A 22,806-nucleotide genomic window follows, 5' to 3' on the forward strand; every position below is an offset into this window, starting at 1 on the left:
CTGGGTACCTCCTCTAACTGGAGCCTGTACCCTCCTCTCCTTTATAGTTTTGTGTTTGATATACTGGCTTACTCCCCTCCTCCTAGGGGCTTCTGAATGCGTGGTTCTCTCAATCTCCTTCCCTTTGAATAGTTAACATTATCTGACTGAGCTCACCAAACTTCTCCCTGAGTGCCTAAGACTAGATCCATTCTCCCAGTCACAGCCTCCTTACAACCTACTGTCCCTTCCTTCTTGAGAAAAGGTTAAGGTGGGACCAGGATTGACAAATGCACCAGCTCTCCAGTGGCAGACATCACTTACTGGTCAACAGCCAAACTGCCCCCAGAATCCTCTTCAATGGCCCCTAAAGATTGACCAGCCTGATGGTTTTATGTTTTAGTGCTTTTGTACCTGAGCCAATCTACTCCTTAAATATTCAATGTCCTAAATTTTTCAAACTCCTTAAGTAGTTTGCATTGTTACTCTCTCAAGCTACTTTCATAGATTTAAACCAAATTTGCATTACAATTTAAAGCCGGTTCCTGGAAAAGATTGTACTTTACTAAATTCCAGAGAGCTGAGAACAGCCTAGCGACTCTTAAAAAAAAAAAAAAGCACAAAATAAATCCTACAACACTGATTATGAGTTCATAAAAAAAAAAAGAAAAACACTAAGGAATAAATATTAATAATTCATAAGCCTATGATGCAGCTATGGTAATAGGATTATTTACTTAATCACACAAACTTTCATCTTATTACTTTACTGTTAGTCCATACAGTGTTTTCAGAGTGCTGAACGCTATGGTTCATCTAAGGGCTTCAATTACAACATTAAGGGCTAATGTTTACTGAACAAATTTCTTAATGTGCCAAAGACTGTCTAACAGCTTTCTGCACACTAATTCATTTAATCCTCCTTAATAACTCTGAGACAGGTGCAATTATGATCACCCCTACTGCACAGATGAGAGAACTGAGGCACAGGCAAAGCAGAAGACCAAAATTAGGATATTTTTAGACATGCTAGGATTCAAAAAGTTTCTCTCTCTTACACATTTTCTTACGAGGAACTTCCAAGAGGATATACCTGTTAGGGGAAGCACACTGACTGAAACTGCCCACCCTGGCCAGGCACCATAGTAATTATTTGCAAGAGTTGTTCTACAACAGGAGGTCCTGGTAAGGAACACGGAACTAATAAGCCACCACCAACCGGAAGAGTTCAGGAAAGGTCAAAAGGAGGCTCCACATGTCCGACCACCTCCCAGAATCCTTCTCTCTGGCATCCATCTTGGCTGAACAAGGCGTGCACCACCAGGAAGGACTCTGAGTCAGAATGATTGGCTAAAGACACCCCGGAAACTAATCCCATCACCATAAAACCGAGACTTCGAGCCACGTGGCAGAGCTATTCTTCTCGGTTCCCTCACCCTACTGCTCTCCACCCTGGTGTCCTTTCCCAATAAAATCTCTTGCTTTGTCAGCACATGTGTGTCTCAGACAATTCATTTCTGAGTGTTAGACAAGAGTCCAGTTTTGGGCCCTGGAAGCAGTCCCCCTTCCTGCAACATACCCGTTCAAGAAGCTACAAAATAAGGGAATGGAACAAAAAGAGGACAAGAAATTCAATAAAATGATGAGCCAAGGCAATGAAATGATAAGGACACTGACTAGTGACTTGGGACAAAACGATGAGGACTCTGGGAAGTAAGAGGATGTCCTTTAATCACATAATGTGATGGAAATACATTAGTTTTTGCCCACATGAAAAAGAAAGATAAGTAGAAACTCCAGGAAAACAAAAAAGCTGTAGTGGATAGTACAGAAAAGAGAATTCATTTGGACCCTGATACATGAATACTGATTTTTTTAGGTGGTCAGTGCATTGTGGTTTTAATGACATAGAGAAAATAATATAGCCCTTGTGCCTGGATCTGCAGTGAAAATGTTTACACAGAAATAATCATATAAATGTTACTTACTGGTGTTCAAGTTTTAGAAGCAACCTAAAGCTACTTTAATTGAGACAGAATTCACAGATGATAAAATAACTCTGCTCCCTCCCGCCTCCAGCTGAGGGATCTTAGTTCCCTGACCAGGGACTGAACCCAGGAACCGCGACAGTGAAAGTGCGGTATCCTAACCACTGGACCACCAGGGAATTCCCAAAACTAACTCTTTTAAAATACTAATTTCACTAGTTTTGAATACACATACACAATGTTGTATAACCATGACCCCTGTCTAATTTCAGAACGTTCTCATCACTCCCAAAAGAAGTCCCACACCCATGAGCACTTAATTCTTACTCTCCCTAGCCTATGGAAACCAGTAATCAGTCTCTGTCTCTTTGGATGTGCCTGTTCTAGACATTTCATTTAAATGGAATCACACAGTGTGTGACCTTTTTTTTTTTAACATGTGGCCTTTTGGGTCTGTTTTCTTACACTCAGCATGATATTTTCAAGTTTCTCCCATCTTAGAGCATGTATCAGTACTTCATATGTTTTCATGGCCAAATAATATTCCACTGTATGGATATGCCATATTTATCCAGAATGTCAGCAGGTAAAAATGAGAGAAAAGGTACTCAACATTACTAACCATCAGGAAAATGAAAATCAAAATCACAATGAGACATCATCTCAAACCCTTAGGATGGTTACTATCAAAAACACAGAAAGTGACGAGTATTCACAAGAATGTGAAGAAACTGGAATCCTTGCGGTGGGAATGTAAAATGGTACAGCTGCTATGGGAAACAGTATAGAAGAGAGGTTCCTCAAAAAATTAAAACGACCATATTCAGAAGCAATCTCACTTCTAGGTATATATCTAAGAGAACTGAAAATACAATCTCAAAGAAAAAAAAAATTATTTCGGCTATGCTGTGTGGCTTGTGGGATATTCGTTCCCCAATCTGGGGTCAGACCTGGGCCCCCTGCGGTAGAAGTGCAGAGCCTTAACCACTGGACTGCTAGGGACTTCCTTCAAAGAAATATCTTACACCATGTTCACTGAAGCATTATTCACAACAGTCAAGACATGGAAGCATCCATCCAGCAATCCATGGATGAAGAAAATGTGTGAACATACAATGGAGTTCTATTCAGCCTTAAAAAAGCAATTTTGCCATATGCTATAATATGGATGAATCTGAGGACATTATGTTAAGTGAAATAAACCAATCACAAACTAGATAAATACTGCATAATTCCACTTAAATAAGGTATGTGAAGTAATCAAACTCATAGAAGCAGGAAGTAGAATGGTGGACACCAGGGTTACCAGAAAATTAGTTATCGTTTAGTAGCACAGTCATGTCCAACTCTTTTGTGACCCACACACTGTAGCCTGCCAGGTTCCGCTGTCCACGGGATTTCCTATGGATCTTCTCTAAGGGATCTTCCCCACCCAGGGATCAAACCTATATCTCCAACATTGGCAGGTAGATTCTTTACCACTGAACTAACCACCAGGAAAGCCCACCCAAGAATGAGTACAGAGTTTTAACCATGCAAGATAAAAAAGTTCTAGAATTGTTGTACAACAACGTGCATAAAGTTAGTAATAGTATGCTGCTGCTGCTGCTGCTGCTAAGTCGCTTCAGTCATGTCCGACTCTGTGCGACCCCATAGACAGCAGCCCACTAGGCTCCTCTGTCCCTGGGATTCTCCAGGCAAGAGTACTGGAGTGGGTTGCCATTGCCTTCTCCGTAGTAATAGTATACTATATACTTAAAAAAAAAAACAAAAACCCTTTTTAAGAGGGTAAATTCAGGTTGTGTGCTTTTTTACCACAATTAAAAAAAAAGCTGACAGAGGGGAGGACATATAGGGCTGAAGCAGGCATGGCTGTTAGTGGTGGGGAAATGGGCCTCGTGCTCAGCAGGGGGGCAGATCTTAGAGATTAGGATCTTGTCAAAAGGATCCTTCTGGCCGCCATAAGGAAAACAGAGTTTCCCAATAGTCTTTCTCAATCACCAGAAGGTAAGTTCCTTGAGGAGCAAGTGGGGTCTTGTCTCTGGTATTAGCTAAGCTGGAGTTGTCAGGTTCAATGAAGAAAACTACAGGACATCCAATTAAATCTGAGTTTCAGACAAACAACACAAATTTGTTTAGAATCAGTATCTCTCATGCAACACTTGGGGCATATTTTTACTAAAAAAAATTATTTTTTCTCTGTAATTCAAATTTAACTGGGCATCCTATGCTTCATCTGACAAATCTATGGATAGCCAGTACATAGGGCGAATGAAAGAGAAGGAAACAGAAACAACTGGGAAAAAACAGCTCATGGAACACTGCTGGTAGGACTATGAGGTGTAAAGTCTTCTGGGAAGGCACGAAGGCAGTGTCTTCCCAGACTGAAGATATGCGTATTATGGAACAGCAATTCCACTTTAGGAATCCATCCTGGGAAAATGTTCACAACTGCACCAAAGACATAAAGAAACACACAAATGAATTTATGGAAATAGAGATTTATCTTATTTGCAATAAGCAAAAAACGGAAACTTCTAAAATGTTCATCATTAAGGGAAGAGTTACATTTTGTCATCTACCTGATGAACTGCTGCAAAAAATAAAGTGGCAGATAAAAGTGTACCTGCAAAAAGACTTCCATTATAAATAAAGTTTTTTAAAAAATGAGTTTATCACAATGTGTCTTGTGTGGACATTCACATTAAAAAAAAAAAAAAACAAACCTAGGTAAGTCTTTACTCCCAAGTTTGTAAATGCACAGAATAAAGTCTGAAAGGATAAACAGCACGTTTTTGATGTCAATAAACTCTGCAGAGAGGGACAGAATTGGTAAGGTTGAAAGAAGACTTTAAATATACATGGGAGCTCCCAACTTCCGCTCTTGCTCTTCGCAGAATCCGCCAGGGTCTCAGAGTCTCCCGCCTGTCGACGCTGTTTGGCAGTGCAGTCAAGATGCCTCGTGGAAGCCGAAGCCGCACTTCCCACGTGGCCCCTCCTGCCAGCCGCGCGCCTCAGATGAGAGCAGCGCCCAGGTCAGCGCCCGCAGCTCAGTCACCAGCAATGGCTCCACCATCTGCCGTCGGCTCCCCTGCTGCTGCTCCCCGGCAGTCAGATCTGATGGCCCAGGTCTGCTGCTGGTGTGGCTGTGGGTTCTGCTGTCGGCCACACTCTGGGTCACGCCATCACTGGGGGCTTCGGTGGAGGAAGCAGTGCTGAACCCTCAAGGCCTGACATCACTTACCAGGAGCCTCAGGGAACCCAGCCGGCACAACTGCAGCAGAATGGCCCCTGCTTCTATGAGGTCAAACAGTTTTTGGAGTGTGCCCAGAGCCAGGGTGACCTTAAACTTTGCGAGGGTTTCAGCGAGGTGCTGAAACAGTGCAGATTGGCCAACGGATTAGCTTAATCAAGAAGTTCCAGTTGAAGACATGAAAAATCACCTCTCGGACCATGTTGATTTAGCATTTAAAGTATAATTAGTAGTGAAGATGTGAAGTGTGAGACCACCCGTTAAACCTCTCCTTAATCATTAATAGCTTTTGTGCTTCATGATCGCAGTGGAAGAGAGCATTGTCACTATATAGAAGTTCACTGAGATGGTATTGAGTTTGGGATTGGGCAGAAGAGGCGGTTGTGGCCTCTTAAGTATGCTTTTCTGATGTTATTGTTTGTGAAATGATTAGAATAAAATGATTTTCTTTCTAAAAAAAATAAATAAATATACATGGGCTATTTGTGTTTCACTTTCAAATTTAAAAAAAAAAAATTACCCACTCATCCACTTTTGACATTATCACCCTCAACCTTCTCTTCTTTGTTCTAAACAGAAATAATTCTGCTAATCTCCTATGAAACACAAATTCTTCCAATCACCATGTATGAGTCTGGGTTAAAATCACTCAAGAAGTCTAACAGAAGTGAAAATGTTTTTTTTCCTAGAATGAATTGCACCTAACACTTTCAGGAGGGCTCAACCAGAGGGGAACAGTGAGCATTTTCCAAGTATCTTGCTGCTGCTGCTGCTTGGTCGCTTCAGTCGTGTCTGACTCTGTGCGACCCCATAGACGGCAGCCCACCAGGCTGCCCTGTACCTGGGATTCTCCAGGCAAGAACACTGGAGTGGGTTGCCATTTCCTTCTCCAATGCATGAAAGTGAAAAGTGAAAGTGAAGTCGCTCAGTCATGTCCGACTCTTAGCGACCCCATGGACTGCAGCTCACCAGGCTCCTCCGTCCATGGGATTTTCCAGGCAAGGGTACTGGAGTGGGGTGCCATTGCCTTGTCCATCCAAGTATCTTAGTGAACTGGAATTCAAAGGCTGACTCAGAAATTCCACAGTAAACTGGGGGAGATTAAGGCTCAATATTGGGGTAAGACTAGTCAAGAATGGACCCAATCTATCTTGGTTTTTGCAAAAACAAGCAATAACCTTTATATGACTCAACTCAAAGCAAGCAAGGAATGGGACTTAGATGCCTCATGGAACTAGTTAAAAACCGACATATTTGATTATGTAGTTAGAGGACTGAAAATATTTTTTTGTATAATTTTCATGGGGAAATTACCACATGCAAAAATCTGTAGTTCAATAGTAGGAGGAAATAGAGAAGAAAAATAACGGGGAAGGGGAAAGGTCTCCCTCAGAAAAGTATTTGTTAGAGGGGTGGTATTTTGAAAATTTGTTCTTTTTTTTCTCCCCCAATTTAGGTTGTGCTCTTTGGTATTTTTTTCTCTATGCTTGGCAGGACTCCAAAAACACTCTCTATAATTCCTACAATGTTTTCTTCTCAGAATTCAACTCCCCCACAACACCAACAATTCATTTGTATTTCAGAATTTCCAAATCTGAAGCATAATAATTAAATGAAAGATGGTCAATACACCAACAGGCAGATGAAAAGATGCTCAATCATTAATTATTAGAGAAATGCAAATAAAAAATACAATGAAGTACCATCTCATACCGGTTAAAATGACCATCAGTTAAAAAGCCTACAAATAATGAATGCTGGAGATGATGTGGAGAAAAGGGAACCCTCCTATGGTGTTGGTGGGTCTGTAAATTGGTGTAGCCCCTATGGACAACAGTATAGAAGTTCCTCAAAAAACTACAAGTAGAGTTGCCACATGATTCAGCAATCCCACTCCTAGGCGTGTATCTAGAAAAGACAAAAACCCTAACTTGAAAAGACACATGCACCCCAACATTCATAGCAGCACTGTTTACAAAAGCCCAGACATGGAACCCATCAACAGATGAATGGATGGAGAAGATGTGGAATATGTAATCAACAGAATACCACTCAACTGTAAAAAAGAGTGAAATAATGTCATTTGCAGCAACGTTGACGGGCCTAGAGATTATCATACTAAGTGAAGCAAGTCAGACAGAGGAAGACAAACACCACGTGTATCAGTTGCACGTGGAATCTAAAATGTGACGCAAATGAACTTACTGATGAAACAGAAACAGACTCATGGACACAGAAAACAAACTTATGGTCACTAAAGAGGTAAGGGGGTGGGGGAGGGACAAATTAGGAGTTTGGGATGAGCAGACACAAATGACTACATAAAAATAGATAAATCACAAGGTCCTACTGTATAGCACAGGAAACTATATTCAATATTCTGTAATAAATCATAACAGAGAATAACATGTATATAAATGTAAACTTCAATTTAAAAAAAATGGCTGATACAGAAAAAACTATCCCATATCCAAAGACATTCATGTCTTTTTTTTTTTTTTTAGACATTCATTTCTAAATGCTGATTATATGTGTCCAGTTTTTTAAAATACCAACAAAAACTCTACATCAATGTCACTTTGACAACATAATAGAATTAGCTAGAAGGGTTCTCCCTGAAGGTTGCTGTATGTTACGCCTATAGCTGCATCAGTCAGGGTTGGTTTGTAACTTGACTGACCAACAGTCAGGGTTGTCTGTAATCCTGTGGTAACAAAGAATCCTAGTATCTCCATGGCTCAAAACAGCCGACGTTTCCTTCTTGCTCAAGAAGGTCAACAAAGCTGCTCTGATCCTCCTCATCACCAGGACAGGGCAGTCACCTCCTTGAACTTTGCTGGTGACCATACAAAAGGGAAACAGAATTCTTCAAGCGCCCACACCAGTAAGGAAACATAGAATGTGACACTATGTCGCTCTTGTTACAGCTCATTGTCCAGAACGAGTCACATCGCCTTACTCAGCCACAAAAGACCAGGAACACGGTTCTCTTGTATGTCCAGAAAGAGAGTACTAGAAATATTTGAAGAATAGCAACAAACAATATGGAGAAGGCAATGGCACCCCACTCCAGTACTTTTGCCTGGAAAATCCCATGGACAGAGGAGCCTGGTAGGCTGCAGTCCATGGGGTCGCTAGAGTCGGACACGACTGAGCGACTTCACTTTCACTTTTCACTTTCATGCATTGAAGAAGGAAATGGCAACCCACTCCAGTGTTCTTGCCTGGAGAATCCCAGGGAGGGGAAGCCTGGTGGGCTGCTGTCTCTGGGGTCGCACAGAGTTGGACACGACTGAAGCGACTTAGCAGCAGCAGCAGCAGCAACAAACAATAACTGATAGCTTTTCAAAAACACTAGAAATAAAACTATAAGATAGGCTTGGATTTTTTTGTTTTGGTTTTTTGTTTAATGTAATTCTGTTGTCAAAGTGGATGTAATGTTCTGGAATTCCATTTGGGTGACAATACCAAAATGTCAGCCTCTAGGCTGAGAAAGCTTTATCCCCCATCGAGGTTGTCTTTACAAGTTCAGGTTTGCAGCCCAGCTCCACATATCATTCTATCTTTTGTAAGCATTTCTTGAGGCCTAATAAGTAAAAAAAAAATAAACTTTCACTATTTGATTTTTGATAGAAGTTTGCTTTTTAAGAAGGAAATGTGACTAATTATTAGGATCTGCTGCATTAGTAGTAGTACCAACCTTTTCCTGTTTTATCTCATTATTTTGGCATAACAGGATATCAAGCCAGAGAAATGTCTAGCTTTTCAGATTATCTAAAACAATCTGAGCTAAAATCCAGATGCATTTAGCCATTAATTTTTTTTAAATTAGAAATGTGATTTGCCAGTTCAGTCAAATGTCTAAATGGAAAGCAGGCAGCTGTTGCCTGCTGTTATCTAAGATATCATTCTTGCTTTCTTAAGACAGAGTTTATGTTGATCAATATATAGTTACAAACTTCTAACTCACATTTAATTACATATCAGTGTATGCAATGTACAGTCCCCCAAGTCATTGGTCAAGACAGTCACTAAAAACAGGTCACATCATTCTAGACTTGAGTTCCCTCATGTTGGAAGAATTCTATAGATATATGTCATTAGATTGTCTTCTCCTTTTTCATTTGTCTTGAGCAGCTAAATGACGGGACCAGTCATCTATCTGACTAATCACTATGAGTAAAAGTCAAGGTCATAGCCTTGATTCTGACATGGGCTAGAGCTTAACATGTGTTCTCCCCAGTAGTCGATGATAAAATAAGAACTCAAGTGCAAGCAATTTATTTGGGAGGTGAAAAGAATGGAAAAGTGATATATGGAAGGGAAGATATAAGATAAATGGTGTGTTTCAAGCCAATTACTACCCTGGGCAACTGAGTTGAACCTCACTAGCAGAACCTGCAAAAACTACGTAGATGCACACCTTAGACTCACCCACTCCAGAGGTGAGGGAGCTGGGGTATTTATATACCAGTCCCTGTCCGTCATTGTCTGGGCTGCTCCTGGGAAGCAAGTATTGCTTCAGGGGCAAGGCCAGAAAAATCCTCAGGCCAAGAAATGCAAGTTCTGTAATTCAGAAGTCAGGCCAATGAGCATTGAAGTGGTAAAGATGAAAGAATATGGGCCAGGTACCAATCACATCTGCTATAGGACAGTATTAACCCATCAGGCAATGCCCACCAACTCTGAGTCTAACTCCAGGCAAATGCCTTGTTATTGGTCACTAGAAGCATCAGTATTGAGTCATACATGCCTGCATTTCCAAAGGTCAACTTGTAATGTTAAAATAGTGGCAGTCCAAGATGAAGATATTTGTAATACACTTTGTAGTAATAAAATTAATGGTGAACCATCAAGAAGGGCTTCCCAGGTGGCTCAGCAGTAAAAGATCCAAATGCCAATGTAGGAGATCCCTGGGTCAGGAAGATTCCCTGGAGAAGGAAATGGCAACCCACTCCAGTATTCTTGCCTGGGAAATCCCATGAACAGAGGAGCCTGGTGGGCTATAGTCCATGGGTTCGCCAAAGAGTCAGACACAACTTTGCAACTAAACAACAACAGCAAGAAAGAGTTAAAATGCACAAAGAGCAAATTGCCAACATCCGCTGGATCATCGAAAAAGCAAGAGAGTTCCAGAAAAACATCTATTTCTGCTTTATTGACTATGCCAAAGCCTTTGACTGTGTGGATCACAATAAACTGTGGGAAATTCTGAAAGAGATGGGAATACCAGACCACCTGACCTGCCTCTTGAGAAATCTGTATGCAGGTCAGGAAGCAACAGTTAGAACTGGACATGGAACAACAGACTGGTTCCAAATAGGAAAACGAGTACGTCCAGGCTGTATACTGTCACCCTGCTTATTTAATTTATATGCAGAGTACATCATGAGAAACGCTGGACTGGAAGAAACACAGCTGGAATCAAGATTGCCGGGAGAAATATCAATAACCTCAGATATGCAGATGACACCACCCTTATGGCAGAAAGTGAAGAGGAACTCAAAAGCCTCTTGATGAAAGTGAAAGTGGAGAGTGAAAAAGTTGGCTTAAAGCTCAATACTCAGAAAACGAAGATCATGGCATCCGGTCCCATCACTTCATGGGAAATAGATGGGGAAACAGTGTCAGACTTTATTTTTGGGGGCTCCAAAATCACTGCAGATGGTGACCACAGCCATGAAATTAAAAGACGCTTACTCCTTGGAAGGAAAGTTATGACCAACCTAGATAGCATATTGAAAAGCAGAGACATTACTTTGCCAACAAAGGTTCGTCTAGTCAAGGCTATGGTTTTTCCTGTGGTCATGTATGGATGTGAGAGTTGGACTGTGAAGAAGGCTGAGTGCCGAAGGATTGATGCTTTTGAACTGTGGTGTTGGAGAAGACTCTTGAGAGACTCTTGAGAGTCCCTTGGACTGCAAGGAGATCCAACCGGTCCATTCTGAAGGAGATCAGACCTGGGATTTCTTTGGAAGGAATGATGCTAAAGCTGAAACTCCAGTACTTTGGCCACCTCATGCGAAGAGTTGACTCATTGGAAAAGACTCTGATGCTGGGAGGGATTGGGGGCAGGAGGAGAAGGGGACGCCAGAGGATGAGATGGCTGGATGGCATCACTGACTCGATGGATGTGAGTCTGGGTGAACTCTGGGAGTTGGTGATGGACAGGGAGGCCTGGCATGCTGCAATTCATGGGGTCACAAAGAGTCGGACACGACTGAGTGACTGAACTGAACTGAGCTGTTTTATATCAAAAGCAACATTTCCCAAAGTCAAAACACTCAAACCCCACTCTATCACATCATCGTTTTACTATCTTTTCAGCTTTTATCACTATCAGAAATTACTTACTCATTTATTTCATGTATGGATTTACTTGTTTGCAGTTGTTTCAACCACTTAGATGTGAAAAGAGAGACCTTGTCTGTCCTGTTCACTAGTATAATCCCAGGATCAACCAGCACGTGTATGTAAATGTGTGTTAGTCGCTCAGTCGTGTTCAACTCTTTGCAAATTTAGCCCGCCAGGCTTCTCTGTTCATGGAATTCTCCAGGCAAGAAAACTCAAGTGGGTAGTCATTCCCTTCTCCAGGGGATTTTCCTGACCCAGGAAATTGAACCTGGGTCTCCTGCATTGCAGGCAGATTCTTTACCTTCTGAGCCACCAGGGAAGCCCTGGACCCTCAATAAACAGTAGTTAAATGAATAAAAGATTGCCTTTCCAGAGAGATCCCAAAGCCCACAGGCATAGCATAGGCTCTGAAAAGTTCTTTATCATAGGACATAGTTATTTAACCTAGCACATCTCACATTTATTTAACTATGGAACTTTTTATTTTTGGGTCACACTGCAAAACTTGTGGGACCTTAGTTCCCTGACCATGGATTGAACTTATGCCTTCACAGTGAAAGTGCAGAGTCTTAACCACTGGACCACCAATTCCCAACCGTGGAACTCTTTTATCCTGGAAATTAATTTTCCCTGGGAATAATGATAAATGCTAGTCAAGAGATGACAAAGCCAGCAAGACTTAGAATGACTTTAGTGAGTGTAACATGGTTAATAAACTGAGGGATACACTAGAAATATTCACTGCAGGAAATTCAAGAGACTGAAGGAAGTAAAGGCCACTCCTTAAGAAACAGAAAAAATTCACAATATATGGAAGTCAAATCATTATACTATTCACCTTAAATTTACACAGTGTTGTATGTCAATTATAGCTCAATCAAATTAGAAAAACAAATAAATAAGCAAGAGTCTGGTCTTCCATCAAAAAAAATAAAGTGTCTCACGTGGCTACCAATGGGGGCTTCCCTGGTAGCTCAGCTGGTAAAGAATCCGCCCGCAATTCAGAAGACCCAGTTCAATTCCTGAGTCAGGAACATCTGCTGGAGAAGGGATAGGCTACCCACTCCAGTATTCTTGGACTTCCCTGGTGGCTCAGACAGTAAAGAATACCAATGGCTAGACATTTCTAGACAATGCCAAAGTACAAATTCCATAATAAAAGGTGCTCAGGTAAATTTCAGAGAAGGCAATGGCACCCCACTCCAGTACTCCTGCCTGGAAAATCCCATGGACAGAGGAGCCTGGTAGGCTGCAGTCCATGGGGTCGCTGAGGGTCAGACACGACTGAGTGACTTCACTTTCACTTTTCACTTTCATGCATTGGAGAAGGAAATGGCAACCCACTCCAGTATTCTTGTCTGGAGAATCCCAGGGACGGGGGAGCCTGGTGGGCTGCCGTCTATGAGGTTGCACAGAGTCAGACACGAATGAAGTGACTTAGCAGCAGCAGCAGCAGCAGGTAAATTTCATCCAGTGGTAACTCTTGCTCTGACAAAGGCTCTTTTATGTTTCAAATTTTCATTTTCTATGATTTGATTTGTTCCAAAGCAAATTGGGGGTTTCCCAGGTGCTACACGTGGTAAAAAATCTGCCTGCCAATGCAGGAGATGCAAGAGATACAGGAGATGCAAGAGATGCAGGTTCAATCCCTGAGTCGGGAAGATGCCTTAGAGAAGGAAATGGCAAGCCACTCCAGTATTTCTTGCATGGAAAATTACATGGATGGAGAAGTCTGGCAGGCTACAGTCCACGGGGTTGCAAAAGAGTTGGACACGACTGAGCATACACACACACAAAGCAAACTGAGCCTAGAGACAGGGCAGGCTGACTGACTACTGATAACAGCAGACTTCTCACCGGCAGACGTTTAGTTCGGGTTTTATTCAGTGATAAATCTACAGAAGTTATACAGAATACCTGATACCACGGAAAGAGGTTAAAAGTATAGTTTAGTGGGAGAAAGCAGCTGATGATAAATGTGTGCCATATGATCTCATTTTAGTATTTAGTATTGTATATATAATCTCCCTGGAATGTCAGCTCCATGCAGACAGGGGCTTTCGTCTGTTTATGCTCTATCCCTAGGGATGGCACATGGCAGGAATTCAATAAATATTTGTTAACTTCAGAAATAGATGTTTGCATAGAATGGAAGGTTTATACACGCAGTGTATATGCAAATATATTCAACAGTGGTTAACTCTGGGTATCAAGTCTGTGGGTACTTTCTGGGAGACCTGTATTTTTCTCATTCTTACAAGGAAGATACATTGCTTTTGGAGTCAGAAAACAAAGACATTTTTTACAGTGATGGCTCGGCTGCTGCTACCACATTTTCCTCCCCTTTTCAAGCCCCATTTCAGTACTTTAAGGTCACGCTCACCCTCTCCTAGCTCCACAGAGTCTAGAAGCATCAGGCAAATGAGAAGCTGCCTCCACTTTAGATGGGTGTGGACCTGCATTTTAATCTAGCTTATTCCACTACACCAGTACTCACTCTACAGATTTATCAAAGCAGGATATTTAGAAATTCTGCATATCATTTGATCACTCTCTAAGTTATAGAGCACAGAACTACACTTGAAAGCTGTAAAGGTGACTTAAAACTAGAGCTCTTATGAGACTGCACATTCGCTGCTGGGACTCAAGGGGAAGGCACTGACGTTGCGCCATTCATCTTTCCAGTGACGGGTGAAGAGTATTTAGAATTCACAGTTGGTAGTTTTGCACCTTCTCTGATTCTCAAAAACTGGGGCTCTAATACTTGCCTCCTTGTGATGGGGTCTTCTAACTCATGGAGTATTCCTCATTGAGAATGCAGAGCTCCCACCTAAGGAAGAGGGTCCTTGTTCCTAGAAAATCCTATGTCCAACCCTTGGATCTTACAAAACATCCACATTAAAGAACAGCTATTGAATTCCCCACTGGGTTCTCTTTTTAACAAAAGGATTCCAAATATGATTGGATATTTTAAAATGAACTGTAAAACTGGCAATATCTACTAAAGCTGAATATACAACATTTCAACTCCTGAGAATATCACCAACAAAATACACAAGATGTTCCCTAAAGGCACTACTTGTAGTAACTCCAAACAGGAAGCTACCCCAGGTCCCCAGAAGAAGAATAAATAAATTGTGGCATCTTCACACCATGAAAGACTACACAGTAATGGGAACGATCAAACATACAACAACAGGGCACGTCTCACAGAGACAGTGCTGAGTGGAAGAAGCCCGCTACAGAAGATCACGTACTCATGATTCCATTTAGTTAGGTTCTCAGGGCGTAAATTCTGTCTACAGTGTTGGAAGTCAGGACAGTGGTTATCCTGGGGTGATGAGAAGACAGGAATGAGGCATAAGGATCCTATTTCTTAAGCTGGGTGTTGGTTATCGTTTTAATTTCCATATCAAATTGCTACAAACTTGGTGGTTTAACCCAACACAGATTTATTCTCTCAGTTCTGGAAGCCAGAAGTCAGAAATCAAGATGTCTACAGGGTCAGGGTCCCTCTGAAGGCTCTTTGGGACCATCTGTTCCTTGCCTTTTCTAGCTTCTGGTGACTCCAACTGTTCCTTGTGGCTGTATCTTTCAAATCTCTATATTATCACGTGGTGTTCTCTCCCGTGGCCTCTTCTCCTCTTCTGTCTCTCGTAAGAACACTGGTAATTGGATTTAGGGGCCACCCAGGATGATCTCAAGAGCCTTAATTTAATCTCAAAGACCCTTTTCCAAATAAGATCACATTCACAGGTTCAGGAGGACATCTCTTCCTGGGAGCCATCATTCAACCACTTCAGTTACTTGGGTGTGAAATTTTACCCAGTGATGTATACATGCACTTTTCTGATTGTATGTTATATACCCACATGAAGACAGCTTTTAAAGACAGCTTACAACTTCTAAGAAATACATTTGTTATTCACCATGAGGCATCTTGCACACATCTAAGGAAAAAGACCACAATCCCTGGCATTTCATTGGCCACAATGCCTGCAGAACTTTTGGCTTTTTACAACCTCCCATCCCACTTCTGGTTCTCAGCAGAATGTACAGAAACCTCACAGCAACTTCCATGTATGTTTTTTATTAATTGACTTCCCCCCCATCCTCCACTACCCAAAGTGGTGAAATCTTTTAACAAATTATAAGCCAGGGGCCATCAGAAGGTCTGGGTTCTGCACTGTGTCATCTCAGGGAACCAGGCTGTCATTTTAGACATGTTCATAAACTTGGGGATTCCTGGTGTGTGGACTTGGGTGCCTCCAACCCCAGATGGCAGGGGAAGCAGCCAGTGTTCCCTGCCCAGATGACCCAGAAAACGTTCTTAATGAACCGTCCAGCGTGACTCACACTGGCTCCCACATCTGGCAGATCTGGGTTACATCACTCTTAGTCCTCAGTGTCCTACGGGTTCCTGGGAACGCACTGCCCAGAGTCAAGTGCACCAGCTGCAGCAGCTGGCTGCATTCACACGCCTCTCTGCGTCATCCTGACGGCCACACACCATGGGGCTGGCTCCAGCTCCCTGTTCCAGAGGCTGAGTCGGCTGCCCCCCAGGAGGCCGCCTCCTCTCACTTTCCCATGGGCCTAAGAAGTCACCATGGAAGTAAAATTCCATGCCAGAGGTGTCCAGGGGAGGACTACATTCTCTGCTTTTCTACACTAATAGCTCCTGGCACTATAATTCAACATTAGCTGTGTTAATCTGGAGAGAGGAAAAAAACAAACATAAAAAACCAAGCCATTCACATTTCTCAAATAGGATTAGAAGAGAGAAGTAAGTATAAACTTTGAAAGAATTTCCAAGAAGAAATACTGATTTAAATAGCATGTAGCACAAGATAGATGGTGGCAAAGAGGTGACAATTTTCATGGAGACGGGGGCTTCTGAGTCCTGCTACGTTCTCTCCATCATTTAAAAAGCCCCAAGACTCTCTCACAGTCTACCTAGCAAGACATTCCTGCTTTCTGATTAACTACAGAGCTTTTGAGATCTTTATTTTGTATCCTTTTAGTAACTGATCAGAACTGCCCTGAGGCTGCTCCTGGGACAGAACTCACAGCAGCACTGTGTGGGGAAGTTCTTTATCCTCTTGCTCATTATGGCTAGAATATGATGTAATTCACACTTATGGAACTACAGTCCAAGCCTGTCTCACTCCCCACCAATTCCACCTATTCATTTAGAGTCATGGCATGTTAGAGCTAGAGAGAACTTTTTTTTTTTAACAAAATCTTTAATTTCATTCTTCTAACTGGTTTGCCAAGCCATATTCTAATTTTAAAGCCAAAACACAAGAAACCTGTGATCCTGACAAGTTAAGTAATTCATCAGCCCTGTTTAGATAAAGTCAAACACAATATACGACCCAGGTCTCTTCACTGCTGGTTTCAAAATTACATCATAAGGCCTCATTAATGGGGGGAAAAAAAAAGTCTATTAAAAGACTCAAATTTGGGTTGAGATTTACAAATCTGCAGATGTGTTCTAAAGAAATAACTAAGAAGAAGACAGAAAGAAAAGGGTGGAGAAAATATTCACTTATATTCAGTCATTCACCTGATGCTTTAGAATCCTGGCTGCCCAGTAGACTCACCTGGGGGCTTTCCCAAATCCCCATGCCCAGATCAGGCTTCAAACGAATTAAATCAGAATCTCTGGATGTGGGGTTTGGATGGCAGTAGCAACCAGGTGACTCCAATGTATAGCCAACTTGGAGTGCCACTGATATACTGGAGGTTAGACCAAGTATCGGAGAAGGCAATGGCACCCCACTCCAGTACTCTTGCCTGGAAAATCCAACGGATGGAGGAGCCTGGTGGGCTGCAGTCCATGGGGTCACTGAGAGTTGGACACGACTCAGTGACTTAAATTTCACTTTTCACTTTTACGCATTGGAGAAGGAAATGGCAACCCACTCCAGTGTTCTTGCCTGGAGAATCCCAGGGACGGCAGAGCCTGGTGGGCTGCCGTCTATGGGGTCACAGAGTCGGACACGACTGAAGCGACTTAGCAGCAGCAGCAGCAGATCAAGTGTGGATGTGAGAGCTGAACTATAAAGAAAGCTGAGCACTGAAGAATTGATGCTTTTGAACTGTGGTGTTGGAGAAGATTCTTAAGAGTCCCTTGGACTGCAGGAGATCAAACCAGTCAATCCTAAAGGAAATCAGTCCTGAATATTCACTGGAAGGACTCATGCTGAAGCTGAAACTCCAATACTTTGGCCATCTGATGCGAAGAACCAACTCACTGGAAAAGACCCTGATGCTGGGAAAGATTGAAGGCGGGAGGAGAAGGGGACAAAAGAGGATGAGATGGTTGGATGGCATCACCGATGCAATGGACATGAGTTTGAGTAGGCTCTAGGAGTTGGTGATGGACAGGGAAGCCTGGCGTGCTGCAGTCCACGAGGTCACAAAGAGTTGGACATGACTGAGAAACTGAACTGAACTGAACTGAGACCAAAACAGCTATGTAGAGACCAAAATCATAGAATCATAGTTTTCAAAAGAAGAAAGAGGAAAGAAAAGAAAAAGGAAAGGAGGGAGGGGTCGTTTATATGATATGATCTTCAACTTACTTTGTCATCCTCTGTGCTTCAGAAGGCTAAGTGGATGTGTGGTCAAACCGAGAAGATTTACATTGGTGATCTCAGCCTGGGACAAGGTCACCTTTCCCCACCACGCCTGTGACTATAGAAGCATGCAGGCTACAACTGGAGAAAAGGGGGACATAGCAAGCAATCAGGTCCTGTACTCCTCACAGGTTCTCATGATACTTCTTCTCTGTAAAAAGGGCACCTATTACCATATGATCCAGCAATTCCACACTTTGATATATACCTAAAAGACTAAAGTGCAGGGAATCAAACAAATGTCTGTACACTCAAGTTCACAGCAGCCAAAAGGCAGAAGCAATCCATCCATCTATCAACAGAGGAATGGATGAAGAAAATGTGTTCTATACAGATAATGGAACATTACTGAACGTGAAAAAGGAAGGGGCATTCTGACATAGGCTACAACATGGATGAACCTTGAGGACGTTACACCAAATGAAATAAACCAGTCACAGTACAGATACTGTATGATCCCGCTTATATGAAGCCCTAAGAACAGTCAAATCACAGAGACAGAAAGTTGAATGATGGTTACGGGGGGTAAGGAGGACATGGAGTATTATTGTTTAATGGGCACGGAGTGTCCGTTTTGCAAGATGAAAGCTTGCAGGGATGGTGGTGGTAGTAGCCGAACAATGTGACTGTGCTCCAGGCCGCTGACTTGGTTAGACTGCTTAAGATGGTATGTTTTAGCAAGTGGGGGGGCACCCAATGAGTGCCTCTCATTTACTTCTCTCAGGTGTTGGCAAAGGTTATTGAGGACAAAATCACAAAGGTAGATGTGTCATCTATAAAACGGTGGAGTCTGAGGTTCATGTCCAACATGCCCCAGGCCGCTGAAATCTGTTTGGCAGGACTGACTGACTCAAGAAAGAGTTAGAGAGCCTCGTGACTCCTCCAGGGACACACTGAGGGCCAGCTGGCAGGCCTTGTGTTTCATTTTATATAATCACTAAGTTGCCAGTTTCCAAACAAGACGAGGTTAATTCTGATGTGCTCTGTGTCTATTAGGTGTCAACTGATGACTAATTCCCAAATAACTTTATCAAGGAGCCTTTTTCTAATTCCCAAAGGCAGTACTGCCATTTATTTGTTAGTTGAGAAATCTCGTTTCCTTTGGTGGGCTGACTCAAATGCATTGTGAAAGAGGGACTTATTTTCCATCTTTTCCTTCCTTTGGCTTGGTATTCTAGGGGCAAAGAACATATTCAACAAGGAGAAAATTCCGTCGCCAATGGCTCTTTCTGAGCTGCTCTGTAATCCACAGCTTTCAAGTGAGTAAGCTTTCTCCTTGACTAACATCTCTGCGGCAGACAGAGAAGGAAAAAATGTGCAGCTCTTTTCTGATCAATGGTCCTAACCCTTTCCTTCAGCCTGTGAGGACTCTATACAGGGGAAGACCTGTGAAGACGTTTTCTAGGGGAAGTCACCTGGGCCCTAGAGGCTGGTCCCCAAGCCAACGTGTTTGAGCTCTGGCCAGGCATCTGAAAAAGCTTGTCATGCTTCCCTAGCCTCGGACCGGCAGCCCCAGAGCACCACTCACACTTGACCCAGAAAGTCTGTCCCAGTGATTCATCAGGAAGCCCAAAGTTTGGCAGCTGGAAAAATGTAAACTTTCTGCTTTAAGAATTTGCAAATTAACAGTTCTACCAGAAGTCAATCACTCAACAGGAGTTGGATTAAGTACGTGGACATCCTTCTACTGAGCTCAAGACACAGTGAAACGCTGACTTGTTTCTTTGGCATAATGTTTTGCAAGACAAGATAAATTTCCCTACATCTGAGCAATAACAGAAAAGGGGAGAGGTTCTTGTCCATGGATGGAAAAGGAAATCTAACTTAAACAATATGACTTATTTGTGATAAGTTCTAACCAGTGTCCATATTTTTATGGGTTCTTTTCATATTGATATTTACGAATCAGTTCCATAATACTCCATAATATAAGACATGCCACCCTGGGGCCTCCAGGAGACAGCCTGAAGAGCAAAAGGGAAGCTGCTTTACGAGGTGTTCCTAATGGCTACCACCTGCTCAGAATGCATAGACATTTTTCAACTATATTCCTCATTACATATCTGAATTCAGACACATAAGCGTAACCTTCCTGCCTCCCCGACTCCCACCTCAGGTTTGCCCCATGAATGGAAGGGAGAAGATCCCCCTTGCTTAGACAGAAAGAAAAAGACTCCCTTGCTTATAACTGCCATGGGTGCTTCATGATTTCCACAAGGCTCTCTGGAGTCGACAGAACTCTGGAACTATGAAGTGGTCCATTGAGTATGTGGACAGCAGCATCCCAGCCATACATACCACCCCAGATCAATGTCATCTTCTTGGGTCTCTATGTGCAGACATAAGGCTAGCAAAACTATTACACATATTGACATGGGAGGAGGAAGAAAAGGTGTATTTTTCCACCGTTACTCCTTAAAAAGCGCCCTAAGCACTGTATGTTAACTTAACAGCCGATTCCTTTCTTTGCCCCTAAGACAGAATTCAGCTCATGAAATACCACCATCAATTGATATTGAGTGTTCATTATACATACAGCCCAACAGTGAGATAATATACTGTGTTTCAAAACACTGTTAAGGCTCTCACTACATTCTTGGGCTCACCGAAATAGTGGAATGACCATAAATTGTGTAAAAGGAGAAATTTCTTTGTACATTCCAGAATAAATAAAATAAAACCTCTACCAGCAAAATTTAGTGCTTAATAACTCGCATACTGAAGTTTCCGTTTAATCAACTGTGACTTTTGTTATTTTATTTAATATATCTAGAAAGAATCACCGAAAGAGGAATTTTAATATTGCTTCTAAATTCAATTAGAATGGTTACGTTTTTATGGTAGAGTAACATTCACAGGGCCATTCTTTAATACACAAGTTATTAAATCCCACAGTCCCTTAATCCACACTGCAGACTAATCTAATACATTTAAGCTGTCCTTGAGAAGCCATCTCACAGCACAGGGCTCGCAGAGTGTGATCGCTTTCGCTTTTCTGACCCAAGAAGTCATTTTTTTCCCCTCTTGACATCTTACGAGTCATCTTTAATGATGTTTTTTCTGTAGTTCTAATGTCTCTCAACTCCTGACATGCCAGACTGACTTGGCAAGTCTGTTCTTCTCCCCCAGAAACATCCATCAACTGCAGCTATTGCTGACTCCCAGGCACATGGTCTGGCAGATACCCTATTAAGAAATAAACCCACAAAGCCAGATGAAAAGCCAGACGCTTTCTGGCATGCTCCACACACTTCCCACTGTGCCTGTGACAGATGCTCTTGGTAGCCTGAGGACAAGGAAACTCACATACACACAGAATCTGGCCGAGTGGGTGGAAGTAGGTAAGTCACCGTGTCTGTCTGAGCCTCTCTTCTTCCCCTATTTGTAAGATGGGACTACTGATTTTATCTACCTTCGTTAACGCAATGACCAAGAATCAAAAGACACTCTGGTACTTAGGGTGGCATGTGAAGTTTTTATCAAAATCTTTAGTCTGATTTCTTAGGGAACTGGACTAATTTTTACAAGTCCAGACAAATAGGCAAAGTAAGCACCAGCAAGTTCTAAATCAGGGTTCTACTGCTTTAAATATTTTTTTCAGAACAAGGTCGGATGTAAATTAACAATGACAGCAGCCCCTAGAGGATTAAGCCAGTTTATCTGGTAACTGAACTAAAGAAGAATTCTTTAATACAAAGTCAAAATGGTCCCAATTTAGAATGACAAGATAGTTCAACAAAGGCTTATGCTTTTAATCTGGAAAAAGTTGACTATAAATGATCTCAAGCTAAACAGAAATCGAATTAGGCGAAGCTGGACAGTGAGAACTAACACAAGCATCTACCTCATATGCATTTTCTGAGCTAGGTATTATGCCCATGTTTCAAGCAAGGAAACTGAATAAAGAAAAGGGTTAATAGGGATAAAGGGAGAATGGCTATTTTATGACAATCAACAATGTTGGCTACATTATATTACTCTTCCATTACTAAGACAGCTATATTTTGAAAATTAAGATCTATATGCTATTCAAGTAGAAAAATCAAAGTATAAAGTACTAAGTCTGCACAGGTTACCCACCAATTCAAGCTGTTGGTACTTCCCTGCAAACTTTCCATTCTGCCCTCAGACAGGTAGGTAGGTGATGGACAGATGACAGATGGATTTATGGTCTTTGAAATCAAGCCTATAGGTCATAAAACGTTTTCCATAACATTTGTACCAATTAAACCAGAATCACACCCCCAAAGACACAATTCATCTTAATATTGATCAAAAAAGAAAAAGAAAATTATTTTTAAAGATGGAATAGCTTTTTAGCTCTTTGACCACTTTACAACAAGAAGAAAATCTTTTATTTTCATAGTCACTGTGAGATTTTAACTCTCAGTGCTCAACTTTGAAATTTTTTATGTGTTGGGCAATAAAACTTCTTTTTAGAAGAGCTATAATTTGAATGGAACTCTTAACAATAATTTATCATTTAAAAAATAAACTTTAAAAAATAGAGTTTTAAAGTTTTAAAATATGGTTATCTGGAGTAGGGTATTCTAGACTTCTGTGGAAATACACTATAGATAAAGAGGGCTTT

At 41.8% G+C, this 22,806-nt stretch overlaps 1 protein-coding gene and 1 pseudogene across 1 annotated transcript in view; one reads left to right on the plus strand and one right to left on the minus strand.

The window, feature by feature from the left end:
- PITPNC1 (phosphatidylinositol transfer protein cytoplasmic 1) overlaps nucleotides 1-22,806 on the minus strand; it is a 218,060-nt gene that overhangs the window by 164,212 nt on the left and 31,042 nt on the right. The window lies entirely within an intron of this gene.
- Nucleotides 4,884-5,630, plus strand: LOC109573795 (coiled-coil-helix-coiled-coil-helix domain-containing protein 2 pseudogene; annotated as a pseudogene).

The sequence above is a fragment of the Bos indicus genome, chromosome 19 (assembly GCF_029378745.1).
Source record: "Bos indicus isolate NIAB-ARS_2022 breed Sahiwal x Tharparkar chromosome 19, NIAB-ARS_B.indTharparkar_mat_pri_1.0, whole genome shotgun sequence".
Classification (NCBI taxonomy): domain Eukaryota; kingdom Metazoa; phylum Chordata; class Mammalia; order Artiodactyla; family Bovidae; genus Bos; species Bos indicus.